General features: G+C 34.1%; 1 protein-coding gene across 2 annotated transcripts in view; it reads left to right on the forward strand.

The window, feature by feature from the left end:
- ZPBP (zona pellucida binding protein) overlaps window positions 1-24300 on the forward strand; it is a 93387-nt gene that overhangs the window by 58341 nt on the left and 10746 nt on the right. Inside the window, exon 8 of one of the 2 annotated variants that reach the window (XR_009504901.1) lies at window positions 20522-20636. The exons of the other annotated variant lie outside the window; for it this stretch is intronic. The gene's annotated coding sequence lies outside the window, so the exon portion shown is untranslated. The remainder of the gene's footprint in view (window positions 1-20521; window positions 20637-24300) is intronic. 2 annotated transcript variants of the gene reach the window in all.

Raw genomic sequence — 24300 nt, forward strand, 5'->3', positions numbered from 1 at the left:
CATATTAAATGAACTTATCCATTCAAGTGTGAAATGGAATACTAGATAGAAGCACATAAAACATATGAGATGCTTTGTAAAGTGACTTAACTTCCAAAATGAAGACACACCAAGTTTATGTTCAGCAAAGATTGAGATAAGCATGTCTGTTATGTGAGGGAAGTTTATGTACTTTCTCAGCAGTTGGTAAAGAAAACGGTGATGTTTTCTTCTTTTTTGGATATCTTTACTCATTTAACCTTTATGTCTAGATCACAGATAAAGATCGTTTGCTTATAAACCTAGAGACTTAACATTTCTACCTGTATTATTTTTCTCATTTCTAGTTAATTTAGCATTTTAAATTGATTTTCACTGAAAGTACTTCTTTACACATTTATCATTGCTTACTATATGCATCATTTTGTCAGTCATTTTGACACTGAATAATGAAAAAGTTCTAATTTGTGAATTATAGATGTCTCATAATTTCATAAATTATATCATAAAGATACTACAACCAAAGACCAGCTAGAATATTATATTATTTCTTATAGAAGTTTTTAAAACACAGATTCTAAAATATGTTTTACTGTGTAATTTCTGTAGTTTCTATTATTTCTGTAAGACTGTATGTTTTGCTTTCCTTTTTATTTTATTCCTATTTAAGCTCATCAAATAACATTTTTTTTTACATAATATCCCACTCCTCCTTCTTCTTCCTCTTTAAACTATGGCACTGTCTCAAAGTTACCTGAAGACCTTCTCAAAAATATATCCAAGGTGTGGGAGCCACACATTTCCGTTTATAAGCATCCTAGGTGATTTGATGGACATGAAAGTTTGAGTCTCTTGAGTATTGGTGTTGATAAAGTGATACCTAGATAGGACGCCTTTCCTCCTAATGAGGCAGCAGACTGTTTTTCATTGAATGTTATGGATGAATGTATAGCTCACTAATAGTTTATGCAGCACTGTTGTTTTCTGTTGCTTTCTTTATAAATAAGGTTTTCTGTTGCACATCCAAAGCTTTGGGGAGTCCCAGGAAACTTAAGCAAGGAGCTCTTTCATGGTGATACAGTGTTTGTGTTAGTAGTTAGAAATAATTAGGTTACAGGTTAAACATCTTGAGATAATTTTATTAATAAAGTGTACTTTTGTAATTTAATTATGCAGTGAAAGTGAATTGTTTAGTAGATACAATTGTTTTTAATAAGGTATTTTAGACTCTAAAATCCTGCTCAGACATGCAACCATGAACTCTTGTTTTAATTTTACATCTAAGGACCAAAAAATATGATAACAAAAAAAATATGCTGTCAACAAAGCAGACTTTAAGGCAAGAAGTCTTACTAGTTACACAGAGAGGCATTAAGTAATGATGAAAGGATAAGTCTAACAAGAAGAGGTGAAAATAAAATATTTCTGAATCTGTGAGGACTTAACGTAGGTCTGAAATACATAAAACAAAAATTGTCAGGTAATACTGGCATATAAAACCATATAGAAAAAAATAAAGATTGGACCCAGCTAAAAATTCACTTCCAGATGTATTACAGACATACATACATAAAGAACTGTAAATGTTTTAGAATATAACAAGAAAATATCATGTCTTCAGCATCAGAAAAAGATTTTCAGAAAAACACCCAAAAATCACTAACTTTAATAAAAAAAAGATTTTGTCTACATAAAAATTGAGTGCTTATGTTTATCAAAAGATACTGCAAAGAGAGAAAATATAATCTACAGAATGGGAAAATTGTTTATAATGGATATAACCAACAAAAGACTAGGATATATAAAGAACCCATAGAAAACTTTTTTTTTAAAGTTATAATAGTTAACATTTATTGACCATTTATCAGTTTCTATTTTTTTTTTTTAGAGTATTAGTCATTTTTTATTATTTATTTATTTATTTATGGCTGTGTTGGGTCTTCGTTTCTATGCTAGGGATCTCTCCAGTTGCTGCAAGTGGGGGTCCACTCTTCATCGCGGTGCACGGGCCTCTCACTATCGCAGCCTCTCTTGCTGCGGAGCACAGGCTCCAGACGCGCAGGCTCAGCAATTGTGGCTCACGGGCCCAGTTGCTCCGTGGCATGTGGGATCTTCCCAGACCAGGGCTCGAACCCGTGTCCCCTGCATTAGCAGGCAGATTCTCAACCACTGCACCACCAGGGAAGCCCAGAAAACATTTTTTAAAAAGACGAAACAATTTTGAAAAATGGGAAAAGATTTGAACAAGTAATTCACAAAAGAGTAATTCCAAATGGTCAATGGATCCATGAAAATATGTTCAACCTTTTTGTAATCAGGGAAATGTAAATTAAAAACAAAATGAGCTCCTACTACGCAACTATCAGGTGGGCAAAAAATAAATAGTCTCAATACACTAGGTGTTCAAAAAAATGTGGAGTCTCAGAGCAGCATACACTGCCTGGGTGAGTATAAATCTTGCCCCTTGGGCAACAGTTTGGCATTATTGTAAACATGACGATGCACATACTCTATGATCTAGCATTTGACTCTCAGGGAAATTTCCTCTCAGCATATTTTCTCATAGTCCCAAACTAGAGACAACCCAAATGTCTATTCATAGTAAAATGTACAAATAAACAGTGATGTATTCATACAATGGAACGGCCATAATTGGTGAATGGGAATTACAACCACATGAATACATTTTATAAACATAACTTGTGGAAAAGAAGCTAAGCACAATGGAATCCATGTAATTTAGGCATAGCTAAACTCTGTTTTATAGAGATATATTTGTGAATACTGAAAGCTAAAACCATAGTGCAATCCAAGGAAATTATCACCATGACACAGAAGACTAGTGCTGACTTGTGAAGGGGAAGGAGTGTGAGTGGGTGGGACATAGGGTGTTAAGGGGTGGCAGATTTCTACGTTATGGCCTCAGTTGTTTCTAGACAGGTTTTCTATGCAAGCATTCATTATATTGTACATTTATGTCTTATTTTTTCTATGTGTTAGATTTCATAATAAAAAGGTAAAAAATTAAAATTTTCCCTGAAAGCTTGAACACCATTGTTAACAACACTAAAGGCACGCTAAGGAAAAATAAGTGCCTTCTTTCTCTAATAATTCAAATCTGTCATTTGTGTATAGTATCACCTGACTTTTGTCTTCATAAATTTATAATTTTAATAGAGCTATCAATAAGTGGTTCAGTGGGAATAATGAAATTATAATGACTTTTTTTCTGTTAACCATTAAATTGTAAATATCATTCCATATTACTCTACTGTCTTATTACTTTTATTTGTTAAAAATGACCAACTAATCGTAGGAATTATGTTTAAACATTTTGTTTATGTTGGAATTTAGATTATTTCCTATTTTTATTATTATAGTAAATGTTATTTACAAGAATACTTAACCAGCTTTTATTTTTTGAGTATTTCCTTTGTATAAATTTACAGAAATGTGAGTAATAATCTTAAATAATGGGCATTTTGAGTTTTCACATTTTTGGTGTGTTATTTTAACAGTTCAAAACGTTCACACTATCTTAACCTCTCTCACAATGTATGTGTAACTACAGACATTTTCGAATGTCCTCTAATTGCTTCTGAGCATGACTTTTCAAAAATTAAAAAGCAAAATTTTATAGCCGTGAAGAGTAAAGACTGTATCTCTCACCCGGCTGCATTCTGCTTAGACTGACATCCTTATCTGGGAGATTTCACAGGTCTGCCTGCCACTCAGGGCTTGTTAACTGGACAACCGTCCATATCACTTTATAACTGCTCATTCCCTTCTCTCTCCCTCACTGCCTTCCTACAGTTAAATTCTTGTTTAGATCTTTCACCCAAATTCATCTGCTTGTCTTCATTCCCACTGCAGTCATCTTAATCTGGATTCCATTTTCTTGTGCCTGGAATGATTAGTCTTTTCCTAACTGGTATCCCTTTACTTTTTCTCCTTTTCAGTCCATATCTCACATTGCTTCCGATCCTACTTGTAAATTCCAAGTGTAATCATCTCATTACTTTAAAACCTACAATAATAAAACCCTGGCTTCATAGCATAACTTACTATACCCTTTGTAAGCCAAATCTTATCTTGAGCAACTAACTCTTTATTGTAACACTGATGTCATTTTTTATATTTTATTCCTCCAGGAAATGTGTTAGAATTCAGAAATACATAGCATGCTTACTAAGTGTCTGGCACTGGGGATACATTGATGAGAGACATGAACAAGTTGCTTCTCTTGTGTTTGTATTTTGTCTGGTCAAGCAGCTTATAAACAAACAGGTGAATAAAGTCATCGCATATGATGATAGGCACAATAACAAGCATTAAACAAGGTGATATGATGCACCCTAGTGTACCTGGCAGGATTTAAACAGTAAACAGGAGGTCTGCTGACTAGTATTTTGAATAGGATTGAATGAAAGTGCCACTGTCAGAGGTCTAGGTAGGGATAAGGGATGTTGAGGCCCTGGGGCTACAGCATCTTGAAGCAGCTACCATCCATAGGCTTGAAGAATGAAGATGAGGGAAGAATGAGACAGTGGCCTGTGAGAGCTGGGGAAACAGGGCTGCCTGACACCAGCTGAGCTGTAGGTGCACAGTGAGGCAGCCACTCCATAAAACTGGCAGGAGGCAAGAGGAAGATAAGTGTCCTGTCCTGCCGTCCTCTCGTGGAGCCTTCCTGTGGCCAGACCCAGAGGAAGGGAACCTGGGTGATGGAGTCTATAGAGGTTAGCTCCAAGAGAGGGAGCAGGGCAGAGAAGGGTGGGTGATGGACCAGGTTTTGGGTTCAATTGGAGACTACCATGGAGAGTGTCTAGGGTGAAACTAGGGAATCCATTAATTGGATTGTCAAGCATGACTTCACTCAGAAAGTGACTCCTGGGACTTCCCTGGTGGTCCAGTGGCTAAGGCCCCGTGCTCCCAATGCAGGGGGCCTGGGTTCGATCCCTGGTCAGGGAACTAGATCCCTCATGCCACGACTAGGAGTTCACATGCTGCAACTACAGATCCTGCATGCCACAACTAAAAGATGCCTCATGCCGCAGCTATAGATCCTGCATGCTGCAACTAAAAGATCCCACATGCCGCAACTAGGACCCGGCTCAGCCAAATATAAATGAATAAATAAAAAAATAAATTTGTTTAAAAAAGTGACTCTTGAGTTGAGCCCTGCATGATAAGTGGGAGAAGATTATACAGAGATTTGTGTACTGAGTTTTCCTGGCAGAGAGAAAACACATACAAAGGCATGACTAAGCATGACATGCTTCAGAGCTGATTACTGGCCACGGCAATAGAAAGTAGATTTAGTATATTTAAGACACAATCAAGAAAAAGTGTTTACGGAATGTAAAAGCAGGAGGAAAGGGAAGAATAAAGAGTGGTTCTTACGTTTAAGCATGAGTAGGTGGTATATACTGAAATCCCAGTTGAATTTTTTTATATTATGTGAAGTTGTCATCTGATTTTATTTCATGTAGAACGAACGCCCAGTTTCTCAGTAGGATTTATTGAAAAGTTCATCCTTTATCCAGTGCGACATTTAAGTATCTCTAAAGGTAGATATGTTTCTGAATACTGTTGTTCCACTGATACGTTAATCTATCCCCAGCAGTCGCACTACTGGGCATATACCCTGAGAAGACCATAATTCGAAAAGTCACATGCACCCCAACGTTCATTGCAGCACTATTTACAATAGCCAGGACATGGAAGCAACCTAAATGCCCATCGACAGATGAATGGATAAAGAAGTTGTGGTACATATATATAATGGAATATTACTCAGACATAAAAGGAAATTAAATTGGATCATTTGTAGAGATGTGGATGGACCTAGAGTCTGTCATACGGAGTGAAGTAAGTCAGAAAGAGAAAAACAAATATCGTATATTAACGCATATATGTGGAATCTAGAAAAATGGTACAGATGAACCTATTTGCAGGGCAGGAATAGAAACACAGGTGTAGAGAATGGACGTGTGGACATGGGGGGAAGGAGAGGGTGGGATGAATTGGGAGATTAGGTTTGACATAAATACACTACCATGTATAAAATACATAGCTAGTGGGAACCAGCTGTATAGTACAGGAAGCGCAGCTCAGTGCTCTGTGATGACCTAGGTGGGTGGGATGGAGGGTGGTGGGAGGGAGGTCCAAGAGGGAGGGGATATATGTATACATATAGCTGATTCACTTCATTGTACAGTAGAAACTAACACAACAGTGTAAAACAGTTATACTCCAATTAAAAAAAAAACAGTTATAACTTTTAATGAGTGTCAATCTCTGATAAGTCATGTCCTTTTGTATTGGGTTGGCCAGAAAGTTCGTTCGGGCTTGTCTGTAACATCTTACAGAAAAACCCAAGCGAACTTTTTGGGCAACCCAATGTTATGAGATCCATTGCCTCTCTATTCAGACTTTTGAATCAGCTTGTCAAGTTCTATAAAAATGGCTGTTGGATTTTGATCGCCACTTCACTGAATCTACAATGCTATTTGGGAGAATTGTCATCCTACCAGTATTGAGTCTTTCAATTCATGAACATGGTGTGTGTGTGTGTGTGTGTGTGCATGCGCACGCATGCACATGTGCTTCTTCATTAAAATATATCCCAGTAAGTCTTCATTTAAATGTATCCCAATTATAATTGTTCTTATAGAGGTCTTACAAATATTTTACTTAGATTTATATCTAAGTAATTGATTGTTTTAAACGTCTTATTTTGATATAATGTTGGACTTCAGAAAAATAGTACAAAATATTCCTCTTTAACTTTCACCAAACTTATTGGTATAGGCTGAATATTTGTACCCCCCGTAAGTTCATATGCCAAAACCTAATCCCCAGTGTGGTGGTATTTGGTGGTGGGGACTTTGGGAGTTGATTTTTGTGTATAATGTAAGATAAGGCTCCAACTTTATTCAATTGCATGTGGATATTCAGTTTTCTAGCACCATTTGTTGAGATGACTATCCTTTACCCATAGAATGGTCTTAGCCTCCATGTTGGACATCAGTTGACCGTGTACACGAGGGTTTGTTTCTGGGACCTCTCTTCTGTTCCATTGGTCTGTATGTCTGTGTTTATGCTAATATCACACGGTTTTGATTACTGTATCTTTGTAATCAGTTTTGAAATCAAAAAGTGTGATTGCTCCAAATCTTTCTTTTTCAAGATTTTTCTGGTTATTCGTGGATCCTGGAGTTCCATGTGGATTTTAGGATGAGGTTTTCTATTTCTGAAAAGAAAAAAAAAATACATTTGGGATCTTGATAAGGATTGCACTGAATTTGTAGATTGCTTTAGGTAGTATTTTTATCTTAATATTAAGTCTTCCATGAACACAGGATGTCTTTACAAATTTACGTTTCCTTTAATTTCTGTCAACAATGTTTTGTAGTTTTCAGTGAACAGATTTTCTGCCTCCTTGGTTAAAGTTATTGCTAAACGTTTTATTATTTGTTATGCTATAGCAAATGAATTGTTTTATTCTTTTCCATGTTGGATTATTCATTGCTAATTTATAGAAATACAACTATTTTAGCATATTGATTTCACATGGTGTGATTTTGCAGAATTTGTTTATTAGATTTAGTAGGGTTTTTAGAGTGTTGATGATTTTATACATATAAGATCATGATATCTTTGAACAGAAATAATTTTATTCTTCTTTTTCAATTGTATTCATTTATTTTTCTTACCAAATTACCCTATCAAGAACTTCTGATAATGTTGAATATAAGTGGCAAATGTGGACATTCGTATTGTTCTTAGGGGGAAAACTTTCAGTCTTTCATCGTTGAATATGATGTTAGCTGTGAGTTCTTTGTATGTGGCCTTTAACATGTTTAGAGAGTTTTCTTCCATACGTAGTTGATTATTGTTATTATAAAAGGGTATTGACATTGAAAAAATGTTTTTTCTATGTAAATTGAGATGAGTGTATGTTTTTTCCCCCACATTTCATTCTGTTAATGTGGTATATTTTATTGATCAAGGTTTTGAATGTTGAATCATCCTTGCATTCTGGGAATAAAACCCACTTGGTCACAGTTTACAATCCTCTAAATATGTTGCAAATTAGGTGTCCTTATATTTTGTTGAGGATTTTTGTATCAGTATTCATAAGGGATATTGGCCTAATTTTCTTGTAGTGTCTCATCTGGCTGGCTTTATAGGATGAGTTAGGAAGTGTCTACTCCTCTGAATTTTTGGATGAGTTTGAAAAAAGAATTTGTGTTACTTCTTTAAATTTTAGTAGAATTCACAAGTGAAGCCATCTGGTCCTGGGTTTTCTCTATGAGTAGGTTTTTGATTACTGATTTAATGTCTTACTAGTTTTACATTTATTCAGATTTTCTATTTCTTTATGTGTCATTTTGGTAGATTATGTGTTTCTAGAAATGTGTACAGCAACTATACTCCAACAAAAAAAAGAAAATCAAATAAAAAATAAAAATAAAAATCCTAACCCCCCCCAAAAAAGAAAGAAAGAAATGTGTCCATTTCATTTAGGTTATACAACTTACTGGTGTACAGTTATTCATAGTATAGTTTTATATTGCTGTTTGTGTAAAATCAGTAGTAATGTCCCCACTTTCACTAATATTGTTATTTTAGTATTTTAAGTATTTTCTCTCTTATTCATTGCCAATCTAGCTGAAGTGGTTAACTTTGTTGTTCTTTTCAACGAACCAGCTTTTTGTTTTTGTTTTGTTGATATTCTCTGTTACTTTCCTATATACATATATATATATTTTTACCTCAATTTTAATCTTTATTATTTCCATCATTCTGTTGGCTTTGTGCTCAGTTTGTCCCACTTTTCCTACTTCCTTAAGTGAAGTCAGTTTAATAATTTGAGATCTCCCTTTTTTGATCTAAGTATTTAGAGTTAGCACTTCTTTTGCTGCATCCCATAAGCTTTAACATATTGTGTTATAATTTTCATTTGTCTCAAGTATCTATTTCCCTTGTGTTTATCAATTGATTCATTAATTGTTTAATAGTATATTATTTGATTTCCAGATATTTGTATACTTTCCAGTATTCCTTAATGCACTGGTTTCTAGCTTTATTATATTGTAATCATAAAAGACACTTTGTATGATTTCAGTTTTTTAAAGTTTATTGAGACTTTTTTTGTTGCATAACATATGATCTATCCTGAAGAATGTTCCATGTGCACTTGATAAAAATGTGTATTTAGCTATTCTTGTGGAGGCTTCTCTGTATGTCTCTTAGGTCTAATAGGTTTATAGTGTTGTTTAAGCTCTCTATTTCCTTATTAATTTTTTTGTATGGTTATTGTTAAAGGTGGGTTACTGAAGTCACTAATATTTTATAGCTCTCTATTTCCCTTCAGTTCTTTCAATGTTTGCTTTATATATTTTGAGACTCTGTTTCTAGGTGAGGTGCATATATGTTTATAATTGTTATCTCTTCTTGATGAACTGAATTGTCCATCATTAATATGTAATGTTCTTGTAACAATTTTTGTCCAAAAGTTAATTTTGTCTGACATTAGTATGGCCACCCCAGCTTTCTTTTGATTAATCTTTGCATGTAAGATCTTTTTCTGTTCTTTCACTTTCAGCCTATTTGTGTTTTAGAACTAAATGGGTCTCTTGTAGTTAACATCAGTTGCATCATGTTTTTTTTTTGTTTTAATCCATTCTGCCAATATCTGTCTTTTGATTGGAGATGTTAATCCATTAACATTTAAAGTTATTACTTATAAGGAAGGACTTCTGTCATTTTTCTATTTGTTTTCTATATTTCTCATAGCTTTTTTGTTCCTTATTTCCTCCATTCCTGCATTCTTTTCCGTTTAGTTGATTTCTTATAGTGACACTTTTTGATTCACTTCTCATTTCCTTTGTATATATAGTAAAGTTCTTTTCTCTGTGGCTACAATGGGAATGAAATATAACATTCTATTATAACAATCTAATTATAACGGTTATCAACTTAACTGCATTCAGATATAAAAACTCTCCTCCTTTACAACTCTGCATCCCCCTTAAATTATTGATGTTCTAAATTATATCTTTAATATTGTGTGCCCAATAACATAATTTATAATTGTTTTTATGCATTTGTTTCTTAAATCCTGTAGAAAACAAAAATAGTGGTTACAGCCTGAAACTACCATAATACTGACATTTATACTCACTACATGTTACCTTTACTAGAGATCTTTATATCGTCATCTGACTTTGAGTTACTGTCTAGCATCCTTTCATTTGTACCTTGAAGGGACTCCCTTTAGCATTTCTTTTAGGACAGATCTAGTGGTAATGAACCCCCTCATCTTTTCTTTATCTTGGAATGGCTTAATTTCTCCAAAATTTTTGAAGGATATTATTGCTGGATATAAAATTCTCAGTTGACACTTTTTTTTTTCCAGCACTTTAAATGTATCTTCCTACTCACTTCTGGCCTACAAGGTTTCTGTTGAGAAATTAGCTGATAGTCTTATGTAGGGCCTCATGTAAATGATGAATTAATTCTGTCTTGCTACTTTCAATATTTTTCTATACCTTTGTCTTCAACAGTTTGCTTATAATGTGTGTGCTGGTGTGGGTCTCTTTCAGTTTATCCTACTTGGAACTTGTGTTTTTGGATTTGTCGATACATGTATTTCATCAAGTTTTTGGACATTATTTATTTTTCTTTCTCTTCTTCTGGGATTCCCATAATGTATATACTGGTGTCCCACAAGTCCCTTTGACACTAGTTACATTTTTCTTTCTGCAACTTAGATTTGGTAATTTCAACTGTCCTGTTTTCAAATTCACTGATTTTTTTTCTTGTACAGCCTCAAATATGCAGTTCAACCCCTCCAGTTAGTTTTATTTACTGTTGTTTCAGCTCCAACATTTCTGTTTCCTTTTTTATGATTTCTATCTTTTATTGTTATTTTCATTTTCTTCGTACACCATTTTCCTTATGTTCTTTGTTCTTTTTACATCTTTAGCTCTTTGAACATATTTAACATAGTCATTTTAAAGTCTTTTTTTAAATAAGCCTGATGTCTGGGCTTCCTCAAGATTGATTTCTGTCTTTCTCTTTCTGACTTACTTCACTCTGTATGACAGACTCTAGGTCCATCCACCTCACTACCAATAACTCACTTTCGTTTCTTTTTATGGCTGAGTAATATTCCATTGTATATGTCAATTTACTATGTTCCTGTAATGGGCCATGTTTTTCTGAGCTTTTTTAAATTATTATTATTTTTTTAAGTTGAGCATTGTAGTAATATAATGTGGTTACTCTAGAAATCATATTCTGTCCCTTCCCCAGAGCTTGCTGCTTTTGTTTGGTTTTTACCGAAGGTTTTAGTAGTCCCTTTGTTTTGAGACTTTTCCAAACTATTTTTGCAAAGTGTAAAACTATTTTATACTCAGCTGTGTGTAGTCACCAAAATCTCTGTCTTTGGACAAATCCTACTTCATTATTGTATGCTGCTGGATTTAATTTGCTAATATTTTAAAGATTTGTGTTATTATATTATGTATTTTGTTGTAATTTCTTTCTCAGGTTTGGTATTATGAATGTGCCAGCCTTAAGAAAGCAAGTTGAGCAAGTGTTCTCTCTTCTTCTGTATTCTGGGGGAAAAAAAAAAAACTGTAATTAGTTTTTTTTTTAATTAGGATTTACTTAAAATGTCATAGAATTCATCAATGAAAACATCTGGGCTGGGGCTTTATTTTTTGGAAGGAAACGTTTCCACAGTTGATGTGAATTTGGTCTAATTTTCTCATTTTTTGAAATAATTCTGTGCAGATATGTTTGTCTTTTTATATTCATTTTTAAGATATTTGGGACGTCTTACAAAATTTCTAGTCCGTTTCTGCTAGTAGATTTATTTATTATTAATTTGTTTCAGTAATTGAAGAGGGATTCTGTGCCCTCCAGATTTTAGTTCTTTTTTTCTTGCAGGATCTTAATTTTTTCCCCTTTGCTAATTTTTCACTTCACCATGCAACTGCCAAAGGACACTTTTCCCTTTTTTCTTCTTTTCCTCCTCAAAAAAAATTGTGAATATTTGGAGATTTTCAGGTATCATTTTGTATTGAGTTCTGATTTAATATGTTACTTATTAATTTAATTCATATATATAGTTATTTTATTGGAAACAATGTATATTCTGTAGTTGTTGAGTGTATTAGTTTATAAATATCAATTATGTCCAGGTAGTTAATAATTTAATAATTTAATAATTATAAAGGGAGAAATTGGAAGGAAGAAAGGGGTCACTGGTCCCAAGCAAGTTTGAAATTTAGAAGGGAAAATTCCAGTATATTTCTAGTCTTGAGAATAGTCCTCTATAGCTCAATCCTCTGCCCACTGAACCCACAGAGGCACTACATTCTAGTCCATGGAAGTTCCATTATCCCCTGTTTCAGGCCTGTGGGTCTGACTTGGTCCACCACTGGACCCAGTACTTTTCCATGGGAGTCATTCCTTTTTTATTGAAGGGTAGTGCATGTTTGCAAATGATTAATTCTACCAGCCCATTTCCTGCTTGTAGAATTTTGGAAATCTAAAAACTCTTTAATTTGATCCTGTCTCTGTTCCCTTTAGTTCAAGTTAGCAGTGTTTCTGCTGCAAAACATTCTTAAAAACCTTGCAGTTCTCCTGTGTATGTCATGGGTATTCACATCATTAGTCAAGAGGGACAGCTCTTGTGGAGGCACAGAACTTTCCTGCAATTCCATATCTCAATTCCAGGTTTCTTCCAGGATGGTTGAGTGGACCTATGAATCACATACGTAGTCTTGGTAGCAAAAGTTTATCCAGCCATAGCATTACTCTCTAGGCCTTGCTTTTTAACAGTGGACTTCCTGATTTTAGCATTCTTTGAAATCTGGATAGGTTTCTAATTACCAGATGATGGTTCCTTTTTACTTAGCAGTGCCATCATCAATTTATCTCTTTCCTCCTGCATTTTACTGTAAGCAGCAAGGCAAAGACAGAGTACATCTTTTATTTTGTTTTCTTTGTTGGGAAGTGTTTTTTGTCTTTTGGGTTTTTTTTTTTTTGCTAAAAATTCGATTTCTCTAATACATATGGCTATTCAGGTTTTTTTTGGGGGGGGGGAGTGGGTAACGTTTTAATAATTTGTGGCCGTCAAGATATAAACTTCTCCCTAGCCTTAGTGGCACCTCACAAATTTCGACATGTTGTATTTTCATTTCCATTCACTTCATAATGTTCATTTCTCTTTGGATTTCTTCTTCAAGCAATTGGTTATTTAGAATTGTGGTGTTTAATTTCCAGATGTTATGGGAATTTTCAGAGATCTTTCTTTTATTGAAACCTAATTTAATTCAGTTGTCAGAGAGAATATGTGTGATTTGAATACTTTTTAATTTACTGAAACATGTTTTATGCTGTATCCTTCTGGTTATATTCATACCCCTATCATTATGAGATATTTTTTGTTCCTTGTAATAATCTTTTCTCTGACTTCTGTTTTGTCTAATATTAATACTGCCAACTACAGATTTCTTTTTATTAGTGTTATCGTGGTTTATCAGTCAGGGTTCCACCAGAGAAAAGAATCAGTAGGATATATGTATATTGAGAGATTTATTGCAAGGAATTGGCTTATGTAATTGTGATAGCTAACTAGATAATTCCAAAATTTATAGGGCAGGTCTTCAGGAAGGGCAGACAAAAAACTCTTGGCCACAGTCTGAAGCTGAAGTCCACAGGCAGAATTTCTTATTCAAGGGACCCTCAGTTCTGGTCTTAGGCCTTTCAACTGATTAAATCAGTCCCACCAGATTATCTCCTTAAAGTCAGCTGATGGTAAATCTTATCTACAAAATACCTGCACAACAATGCCTAGATTAGTGTTTAATTGAATAACTAGTATTGCTTAGCCAAATTGACACATAAAACTGGCCAGTACAAATGCTATGCCTTTTGCTAGCCCCTTACTTTAAATTTATATCTTCATTGTTAAGATGTATTTATTTAGGCAACATACAGTTTGATCTTGCTTTTTAAATCCAGTCTGACAATATCTGCCTTGTAATTGGCATCTTTAAACCCAATTTAATGTAACTACTCGCATTGTCAGCTTCAAGTGTATCATCTCACTGTTTTCTATTTTCCCAACTTATTTTTTGCTCCTTTTTTCCCATTTTTTCTGCATTCAATTAAATTAATTGAATAGTGTTTGTGCTTCCATTTATCTGCCTGTTGACCTATTAGGTACAGCTCTGTGTTTTTATTCTAGTGGTAATTTTAGGCTTATGGTGTATATCATTAATTTATCCCAGTCTACCTTTAATTAATATTATACCACTTCATATGAAGTATAAGCATCTTAAAATATTATACTTCCATTTCTTCTCTCCTGACCTTTGTGCTATTGTTGACATCCACCCAGTTAAGCTTACCTGTGTCACAGATCCCACACTACATTGTTCTGTTTGTTAAACAGTTTATCTTTTATGGGGATGTAAATGATAAAACATCACATGTATTTACCCATCTAATTATCCTTTCCATTAGTCTTCATTCTTGGTGTAGACCCAATTCCACCTGCAGTTCTCTTCCTATGGCCTGAAGGATTTTATTTAACATTTCTTCGGTGTGAATTTGCTATTGAAGAATATTTCATTTTCTTGGATTTGTGGACACTCAGTGCTCTTCAAATTTGGAAAATCGTTTTACTTATTTATTCAAATAATTTTTCTATTAGTCTCTTCTCCTCCAGGGATTCCAATTAAAAGCATATTAACCTGACTGACATTTTGCCACAGCTCTTTGTTGATTTCTTCATTAAAAATTTTTTCTGTGTGTTTTATTCTCTGTAGTTTCTATTGCTGTATCTTCAAGATTGGTCATCTTTCCTTCTACAATATCAAATCAACCAGTAATCCTACCCAGAGTGTTTTTCATCACACACAACATGGTTTTGGCCTCTAGAAGATTGATTGAAATGCTTTTTTTTTATATCTTCCATATGTTATCTTAAGTTTTGAACGTAGGGAATATTGTTACAGTAATTGTTTTAATGTCCTTTCCCACATATTCAGGGTAGTTTGCAATTAACTTTTTTTCTTATCATGAGTTATATTGTCTTGTTTCCCTCATGCCAAGTAATTTTTCACTGAATGCCAGATATTTGTGAATGTTCTGTTGTTTGGCATTGAATATTTTTGTATTTTTATATTTTTGCATTACTTAGTTTTTGGGGTTTTTTTGGAATTTTATTTACTTTTTTATACAGCAGGTTCTTTTTTTTTTTTTTTTTTTTTTTTTTTTTTTAAATTTATTTATTTATTTATTTTTGGCTGTGTTGGGTCTTCGTTTCTGTGTGAGGGCTTTCTCCAGTTCTGGTGAGCGGGGGCCACTCTTCATCGCGGTGCGCGGGCCTCTCACTATCGCGGCCTCTGTTGTTGGGGAGAACAGGCTCCAGACGCGCAGGCTCAGTAGTTGTGGCTCACGGGCCTAGTCGCTCCGCGGCATGTGGGATCTTCCCAGACCAGGGCTCGAACCCATGTCCCCGGCATTGGCAGGCAGATTCTCAACCACTGCGCCACTAGGGAAGCCCCCTATACAGCAGGTTCTTATTAGTCATCCATTTTATACACATCAGTGTATACATGTCAACCCCAATCTCCCAATTCATCCCACCACCACCTCCACCCACCGCCGCTTTCCCCCCTTGGTGTCCATACGTTTGTTTTCTACATCTGTGTCTCTATTTCTGCCCTGCAAACCTGTTCATCTGTACCATTTTTCTGGGTTCCACATATATGCGTTAATATACGATATTTGTTCTTCTCTTTCTGACTTACTTCGCTCTGTATGACAGTCTCTAGATCCATCCACGTCTCTACAAATAACTCAATTTTGTTTCTTTTTATGGCTGAGTAATATTCCATTGTATATATGATGCCACATCTTCTTTATCCATTCATCTGTCGATGGACACTTAGGTTGCTTCCATGTCCTGGCTATTGTAAATAGTGCTGCACTGAACATTGTGGTACAGGTCTCTTTTTGAATTATGGTTTTCTCAGGGTATATGCCCAGTAGTGGGATTGCTGGGTAGTATGGTAGTGGTATTTTTAGTTTTTTAAGGAACCTCCATACTGTTCTCCATAGTGGCTGTATCAATTGACATTCCCACCAACAGTGCAAGAGGGTTCCCTTTCCTCCACACCCTCTCCAGCATTTGTTGCTTGTAGATTTTCTGATGATGCCCATTATAACTGGTGTGAGGTGATACCTCATTGTAGTTTTGATTTGCATTTCTCTAATAATTAGCAATGTTGAGCAGCTTTTCATGTGCTTCTTGGCCATCTGTATGTCTTCTTTGGAGAAATGTCTATTTAGGTCTTCTGCCCTTTTTTGGATTGGGTTGTTTGTTTCTTTAATATTGAGCTGCATGAGCTGTTTATATATTTTGGAGATTAATCCTTTGCCCGTTGATTTGTTTGCAAATATGTTCTCCCGTTTTGAGGGTTGTCTTTTCGTCTTGTTTATGGTTTCCTTTGCTGTGCAAAAGCTTGTAAGTTTCATTAGGTCCCATTTGTTTATTTTTGTTTTTATTTCCATTACTCTAGGAGGTGGATCAAAAAAGATCTTGCTGTGATTTATGTCAAAGAGTGTTCTTCCTATGTTTTCCTCTAAGAGTTTTATAGTGTCTGGTCCTACATTTAGGTCTCTAATATTTTTGAGTTTATTTTTGTGTATGGTGTTAAGGAGTGTTCTAATTTCATTCTTTTACATGTAGCTCTTCAGTTTTCCCAGCACCACTTATTGAAGAGACTGTCTTTTCTCCATTATATATCCTTGCCTCCTTTGTCATAGATTAGTTGACCGTAGGTGCGTGGGTTTATCTCTGGGCTTTCTAAGTTTTGAACATAGGGAATATTGTTACATTAATTTTTTTAATGTCCTTTTCCACATATTCAGGGTAGATTGCAATTAACTTTTTTTCTTATCATGAGTCATATTGTCTTGTTTCCCTCATGCCAAGTAATTTTTCACTGAATGCCAGATATTTGTGAATGTTCTGTTGTTTGGCATTGAATATTTTTGTATTTTTATATTTTTGCATTATTGAATTTTGTTCTTACACAGAAAAATTGTTTGGAAACAGTTTGGTTATTTCTGGTCTTACTTGTAATTTATTTGGCTGAACCAACGTTCAGTCTAGGCTAGTCATTCTCTGCTATAGAGGCGAGAATTTTCTGTTTACTCTGGCCATAAGCCTGTTATTCTTGAGTGTTTCCATACTAACTCACGGGATTATACACATTAACTGGCCCTGTGTGAGCACTGGGCACTGTTACAGTACAGTATGGCAGTGGAATCTAAAAGCTCATGTCCTAGGACAACAATAGAAAGCCATGACCTAGCCTCAGAAGTCAGCTGGTGTCACTTCTGTCATACAAAGTTCCACTTAGGAACAGAGGAGGTGACCTGGATGGATTCTACTGCTCAACAAGGTCACAATTGTAAGAATGTGAAGAATGGGATGGATATATTGTTAGCCATCTCTGGGAAATACAGTCTGTCACAAGGTCCTTATATTCCCCTATTCATTTTAGAATCAGCTGGTCAGTTTTCATTTTCAGTAAGCCTGATAGGATTATGTTTTGGGGAGAAGGTGGCTTCAAATTCATAAATGTGTTATATCTCTGTGTCTGTTTTTCATCTTAATTGTGTTATAATTGACAAAGTTTTATGTATCTAAGATATACAATTTGATGTTTTGATATATGTATACATTGTGAAATAATCACCACAATTAAGCTAATTCACATATCCATCATGCTCCATACCTCACATAGTTACATATATATATATATATTGTGTGTGTGTGTGTGTGTTGTGTGTGTATGGTGAGATCATTTAAGATCTACCCTTTTACCAGATTTCAACTATGCAATGTAATATTGTTAATTAGAGTCATATTGCTCTACTTGGTTCTCCAGAATTTATTCATCCTGCATAACTAAAACTTTGTAATATCTCCTCATTTCTCCCTCTCACCAGCCCCTGGGAACCACCATTCTACTTCCTGCCTCTGTGAATTTGACTATTTTAGATCATGCAGTATTTGTGGGAAAATTTTTTTAATCAACTTTATTAAGGTGTCATAAATACACTCACTTTTAAATGTGCGCATTTTAATTGTACAGTTCAGTGAGTTTCGACAAGTGTATTCATCCATTTAACCAATACCACTATGAAGATATAGAAATTTCCATTCCCCAAATTGTCCCCTTATGCTACTTCACAATCACAACTACTTATTAAGTTTACCACTGTTTATTTATACGTTCAGTTTTTTACAGACCTTATGGGTTGTTTCTAGTTTTTGGCTATTGTGAATAGAGCTTGTATGAACATTTCTGTGTAAGTTTTTTGTGGACCTATGTTTTCATTTCTCTTGGATAAATGCATAAGAGTAAAGTTTTAGGATAATATGGTAGAGTATTTTTAACTGTTAAGAAACTCCCAAACTTTTACAAAGTAGTTGTATGATTTTGCATGTCCACCAAGCAGTGTATGAGATTTCTGGTTGTTTCACATTCTTGCAGTCTTGATATAGTCCATCTTTTAAACTTTAATCAGTGTAGTGCTATTTTATTTGTGATATAATTTGTATTTACTTTATAGCTAACGATATCAAATATCTTCTTATGTTCTCTGTGAGCATTCACATATGTTCTTTTGTGAACCGTTTGTTCACATAATTTCCTCTACCCTTTTTCAGGTTATTATTCTTCTAAATATTGACTTACAAGGTTTATTTATGTATTCTGGAAACAGGTCCATATATATTCGTTTTACTTTCTTAGTGGTGTCTTTCAAATACAGAAGTTTTAATTTTGACAAAACTAAGTTTCTTAATTTTTTTCTTAAGGAACCAAAGATATTGTGTCCATCCAAGGAATTTCTGCTTACCCCAAATTCATGAAGAATTTTTCCTATTTTCTTCTAGAAACATTGACCTTGTATTGTGTGGCCTTGCTAAAACTTATAGTTCTAAGAATTTACTTTTTAGAACTATATGTTAGCATATTGTTAGTCTGGCTAGAATGTTCAGAAAAGTGCTCCCCAAAAGCGGTGAGAGTTGGCATTCTTTTCCTGTTCCAACTGTCAGGGCCCATGGGCTTTCCCCGTTAGCTGTGATGCTAGCTGGCAGCTTTTAAAATGCCATTAATGTGGTTGATGAAGGAAATTCCCTTCCATTCTCTATTTATTTTGAGTTTTCATCATGAAGGAGATTGAATTTTGTCATGTCTTGTATACACCATTGAGATGATCATATGTTTTGTATCTTTTATCATGTTTTATGATGCATTGATCGATACATAGAAGTTAAACCAACTTTGTATAAACTGACCTCTATATAAACTATATGTGATCATCATTCATAATTTCTACATATCGCTGAGGCTTATATGCTAACATTTAGTTAAGGATTCTTGTGTCTATATCCATGAGGAACTTTGGTCTATAGTTTTCTTGTAAATATTTATAAAATTTTATTATTAGGGCACTTGCTGTTTTAAAAATGAATTGCAGTCATTCCCTCTTCTTGATTTTTCTGAATGGTTTATGTAAAATTTATATAATTTTTCCCTCAGTACCTCATTGAAGCTATCTGTACCTTGAAGCTTGTTTAGTTTTGGTTTTCAGGGAACGATGCATGTGTGTGTATATGTGTGTGTGTGTCTTTGATTTATTATTGCTCTTTGGAAATAAAAGTTTTCTTTATAATGTTATATTTCAAACATCTAGAAATATAGAAAATGATGTTATAAGCAAGTATGTTCATATCACCCATTCCAAACAAATTTCATATTCTGTCACTCGCTTTGTATCCTAAGATTTAAAGTGATTTAAATAGGACACAGCTGAAGCTTCCTGTGAAGGCCTCAACAATTCATTGTCTTCCTCTTCTGCTCAGATACATTCATTTTCAGAATTGGATATTTTTTACCCCAATCCAAGATTTTATACTTTTAATTCTTATTGAGGCAGTCAACAATGACAAATAGTATTGGTTTGCATGATAATAAATGGTGTCTTGCCTTAAATAACCTCTACAACTTGCTTTGTTTGGGCTCAACAATGACATACAATTAAGTACGCATGTTGAAATTATACAGTTTAATGACCTGGACACATATACATCCATGAAACTATCACAACAATCAAGAAGAGGATCTCTGCCGTAACCCTGAATTTTGCTTATGCCTTTTTGTAATCAATCCTCCCTCAATATCCATTCCCAAGCAAATGCAGATATCCTCTGCATCACTATATATCTGCATGCATTTTAATAATTTTTAATAAATGGAATCATACAGTATCTAATCTTTGTCTGAATTCTTTCGGCACAATTTTGAGGATTGTCAGTATTATCGCATGTATTAATAGTTTGCTCCTCTTTATTGCTGAGTAGTAGTCCATTGTATGGATATACCACATTTCATTTATCCATTCACCTGATGATGGACATCTGGGTTGTTTCCAGTTTTAGGCCATTACAAATAAAGCTGCTATGAACATTCCTGTACAAGTCTTTGTGTGGACATGTGTTTTCAGTTCTTCTGGGAAAATACCTATGATTGCGATTGCTGGGTCATACGGTAAGTGTATGTTTAACTTTATAAAAAAAAAGCCAAATTATTTTTAAAGTGACTGTACAATTTTCATGTTCTACCAGCAAAGTTGTGGAGTTCCAGTTGTTCTAAATACTTTCCAAAGCATAGTATGGTCACTCTGTTTTAATTTTAGCCATTCCAATGTGTGTATGTGTAGTGGTATCTCATTGTGGTTTTAATTAATTTTCCTTTTTAAAAGATATTTTCAAGTTTCTATTGGATATTGATATTCTTTTGCACAGTATCTGTTCAAATATCTTTCCCATTTTTTAAGTGGGTTGTTTGTCTCACTGAGTTGTAAGAGTTCTTAATTTAGTATGGACAAAAAGTTTTTTTTTCTGATATACGTGCTGTGAATATATTTCCCCAGATTGTGGCTTACATTTTTGTTTTCAAAGCAAAATGTTGAAGTCCAATTTATTAATTTTTTTTATTCTGTGGTTGATGTGTTTTTGTGTTCTAATAAACATTTTCCTACCCTAAGGTCACAAAGATTTTCTACTGTGCTTTTTGTTTAGTACTTTTGGGTTGTGCATTTAAGTCTATGATAGATATTGAGTTAATATTTCTATTTGGTATGAGGTAAGGGTCAATAATCATTTGTTACAATACAGATAACCTATCCTGGAGATACAGCACCATTTGTTGAAGACTTTTCTTTTGTCATTAAACTTTCCTTGGTACCTCTGTCAAAAATTCAACTGACTATATTCATATGGGTTTAATTCTGCTCCATTCATTCTTATGTTTATCATTTCACCAATACCAAAGTGTCTTCATTAATGAAGCTTTATTACCATATTACGTTAAAAAATTGCTTTGCTTGCTCTGTGTTTTTGAATTACTATAGCATATTGATTTTTAAATATTAACCTGGATCCCATATGTCTATTTTATTAAGTGATTAGATATCATAATTATTTTGTAGACCCTGTATTTTTTTACAAGAATAAACATATCATCTGCAAATAACAGTTTTACTTCTTCATCTGATATCTGTGCCCTTTTTTCTTTTACTTTATCGCAGTGACTGGGTCCTCCAGTACGGTGTTGAATAGAAATAAAAACAGGCATTCTTCTTATTATTTTTGTTTTGTATCTTATTTTTGTTTTACAAGCTCTAGCTGGAGGTTTATCAGTTTTATTAGTCTCTTCAAAGAGCCAAATTTTAGGTTATTGAATTTTTCATTTGATTTCTATTTCATTAATATCTGCTCTTTTATTTATTTATTTATTTTTGCTTTCTTCCTCATCTGAAACTTAATGTGCTCTTCTTTCTTTAGTTTCTTAAGGGAGCAGCATACTATCAATACATTGATTTTATATCTTTTTCTTTTCTTACATAAGTATTTAAGGCTACACATTTTTCCCTACCATTGTTTTACCTTCATCCTACTAATTTTATTTATTTTTAAGTTTTCACTCAGTGCAAAATATTTTCTAATTTTCTTTGTAATTTTATTTGTCCCAGGGCTCATTTCATAGTATTCTGTTTAATTCTCGTATAACTGATCACTTCCAGTGTATCTTTATATTGTTGATTCCCAACTAAATTTTTCTGTTTAGAAAGCATGCTCTATATTACTTTGAATCTTTTAGTTGTTTTGACAAGTGTTTTAAGGTTCAGGATATGGCACATCTTGATGAATCTTCCATGTCTTCTTGAATAATAAGTTTATTCTGGCATTTAAGTAGAAGTTGTCTTCTGTATTTCTATTGTTCTAGTTTCCACTTGTTAAATCAATTTGTAAGAGTGAAATGTTGAAGCTCCCAGCTGATATTGTGGATTGGACTATTTCTCCTTTATTTTCTTCCAAGTATCTTGAAACTCAGTAATTATGTAAATAGGCATTTAGGATTGCTACTTTTCTTGATGACTTGACTCTCCATCATTATGTAATGATACACCTTTTTATTCCTGATAATATTCCTTGCATTGAAGTCTTTGTTAGATATTAATATAATCACTCCAGCTTTCTTATGATTAGTGCTTATATCTTGTGCCAGAAAGAGATAGACCCTGTTAACATTTCTGCTTAGCCATTTAACAAAGTTGTTGATAATGTCTTTTGATGCATAAAATTTTAAATTTTGATGAAGTCCAGTTTATCCATTTTTTAACTTTGTTGCCATATCTCATCATTTGTTGCCATACCAAAAGACATGAAGATTTAGCCCTATGTTTTCTTCTAGGAATTTTTAGCTCTCTATTTAAGTCATAGTTGATATTTGTATATAGCGTGAGGTAGAGATCCAACTTCATTTTTCTGCTTGTGGAAATACAGTTTTCCCAGCACCATTTGTTGAAGAGTCTACTGTTTTCACATTGAATGGACTTGGCACCCTTATCAAGAATCAGTTGGTAATAAATGAATAGGTTTATTTCTGTTCCATTGGTCTGTAGGTCTATCTATTTTGATTACTGGAGCTTTGTAGTATGTTTTGAAATTGGGAAGTATGAGTCCTCTGGCTTTGTTCTTCTTTTTCAAGATTGTGTTTTGGCTGTTCAGGGCCACTTGCAATTTACTATGAACTGAGGAATGGCTTTTCAATTTCTTTAAAACAAAAGCTGTTGGAATTTTTATAAGGATTGCATTGAATATCTAGATTGCTTTGGGTAATGTTGAAATCTTAATATTAAGTCTTCCTACCATGACCACAGAATGACTTTCTATTTATTTAGGTTTCCTGTAGTTTCTTTCAGCAATGTTTTGTAGTTTTTAGTATACAAGTATTTCACCTCCTTTTTTCTAGTTTGGTTTTATTGTTTGATTATTCCCTTTATTATGTGTTTTCTTGCCTCTTTCTCATGCCTAGTAATCTTTGTGTAGATTCCAAACACTGTGATTTTACCTTATTTGGTACTGCATATTTTTGTATTCCTGTGAATTTTGTCTTCTTTTTTTCACATGCAATTAATACATTATTGAAAACAATTTGATCATTTCATGTCTTGCTTTTCTAATCTGATTGGTGTTTCTGGTTCAGTATTCAGTCTAAAGCTGATCATTTTCCACTGCTTTCCTAAGTGCTCCACCCAATGCCTTTTGAATATGAATTTTCTATTCTGGTTATTGGGAACAGACACTGTTCCTTAGCCTGGGTGATTGCCAAGCACCCTTTCCTATAAAGTTATCAAAGTTGATGGTCCTTTCCCCAGATTCAGGTAGCTTCCTCAGACACATATGCTGATTTCTGTTATATAATCAAGTGAGATGTTCTACTCATCTCCAGAGTTCTCTGTCTCCACAGTATCTCCTTTCTGGTTCACAGGAAGAACACTAGCTGCATTCATCTTCTTGGACTTCAGCTTTGTCTCTTCAGTTCAGGGAAGAACTCAGCTCCACCTCAGTTCCCTTTGCCATAATTTAGAAACTCACTGAAAGCAATAATCTACAACAGTTGTAGAGCTCATATATCAATATTTTGTTTCCTCTATGTCCCTTGGGATCACTGTCCCTTGTGGTTTGATGTCCAGTTTCTTGAAAACCATTTTCCATGTCTTTCTATGGTTATTATGTTTCAGTTGTTTCAGGCAAAATGGTAAATCATTTCCTTTATTCTATCTGGTCAGGTCACTGTTCTCTTCAGGCTAAAGAAATTCTTTTAGCCTTACTTGTACTGCAGGGTTATTGTCTACAATGTCTCT

This window comes from Balaenoptera ricei, chromosome 9 (assembly GCF_028023285.1).
Source record: "Balaenoptera ricei isolate mBalRic1 chromosome 9, mBalRic1.hap2, whole genome shotgun sequence".
Classification (NCBI taxonomy): Eukaryota; Metazoa; Chordata; class Mammalia; order Artiodactyla; family Balaenopteridae; genus Balaenoptera; species Balaenoptera ricei.